Below are 1688 nucleotides of genomic sequence, written 5' to 3' on the forward strand. Positions count from 1 at the left end.
TTCTCTGAAACCATGAAAACGAAATACAAATTATTGAGAAAAGATATTCAGAAAAGATATTCGCTTTCATACTGATACAAAAAGCAGAATGTAGGGTATTTTACATAAAAATAGTGCAAATTAAATTTATTACATAATTTTGTCACATAATTTATGTTTGGCATTTTAGACAAATATTAGTAAGCCTTTCTTACGTTTGCTTTTTATACAGCACACAATTTACTTCGCGTAAATGTAATAGCGCGATAAACTTAACCAAATTGAACTGTCGTAATTCGAAAGATAGACTATACCTAACGTTTGATCAGCAATTCAGAGTTGTAAATATGAAGTTTGAAGTGGTTTATAGGTAATATTGACAATATATTATTGTCATTGGTATGTTGCGCAATTATGGTTAACTAGATCAATTTGATAAAACACAAGGTATTAATAAATATGTGAGACACATTTGAAGTGTTGATTCTAAACAACGAAATGAATGCGAAAGTCAGTTAGTACATATATAAAAGTATCGGTTGTGATGCTTACTTTTCAAATTCTAGCCAATGTAATTTTCGTTAGATATTCCTACACAAATGCAATCTCCTTTACACCATCGTATAGATTCTGCCGAGCGAGGAGAATGTAAAAATTTTCAAATTTTTCGGCATACTTGTATCGTTTTACATTATATATGTCGGGTTATCATTAGGATTTAAGGTGCGTAATGATTCTTCATTTGAATTAGCCATTGTTTTAGAAAACAGAGAATATATTTACGCGAATAAACAAGATTTTACAAAATATTATGAATAATGAGTTTAATAAATGATAAGATTAACAAACGATAAGTTTAATTAATAATTAGATTAAAGAATAATAAGTTTAACGAACAATAAGAGGAACGAATAATATGTCTTAAGAATAATGAATTTAACGAATAATGAGATTAACGATTGATAGGTTTTACGAATAATGAATTTAATTAACGCTATTAACAATGTTCCGGGGTTCAAACGAATCCACGGTCAACGGGATAACTCTTTACTATGCGTAGAATAATTTTTTAAACACAAAAAAAATACGATTGCTGAGACACTCGGTAAATTGCTCGATGTATCACTTTCCAAGGCGATCACACGAATGAATATCTGATGAAAATCTTTTTCGCTATACGACTGCATTTGTTTGTTATATGCTCGCTGGAGACATCGAGAAGGTTCCAATCGTCCTAGGCAATTTTCTGTCAAAAGTTTGTTGTATACTCTTTGGAAACATCGAGAAAGATCCAAATGCCGTTACTAGGCAGTTTCTGTCTGGAGATTGATTCCTAATACAACGTGTGTCCCATTATATCGACATCTCTAAAGTACAATTCTATGTGATTTCTAGGGAGAACAATACAACCGATCCACACCTTCGTCAGGCAAAACGTTTATCCCGTGACCGTGGCTACGTTCGGCGACCAGTTGTCACCTCGAACCCACTTTCGCTTTCACAAATATCAAACAATTACAAATGACAACAATTGCTTAATTACAGCTATGATAAAATCTAGGCTGAAGCATTAGAAGACTTTCCCAAAATTGCAAAGGGAAGGCTCCGGTTTTCCTTTCATCTCCGACATATATAAATGTAAATGTAACGCTGTTTCGACCGTTCGCGGAGAGACGCGATTGTAACGTCAATTCATATCAGAGACCAAG

The sequence above is a fragment of the Bombus vosnesenskii genome, unplaced genomic scaffold, assembly GCF_011952255.1.
Source record: "Bombus vosnesenskii isolate JDL3184/JDL3185 unplaced genomic scaffold, Bvos_JDL3184-5_v1.1 scf7180000013288, whole genome shotgun sequence".
NCBI classification, from domain to species: domain Eukaryota; kingdom Metazoa; phylum Arthropoda; class Insecta; order Hymenoptera; family Apidae; genus Bombus; species Bombus vosnesenskii.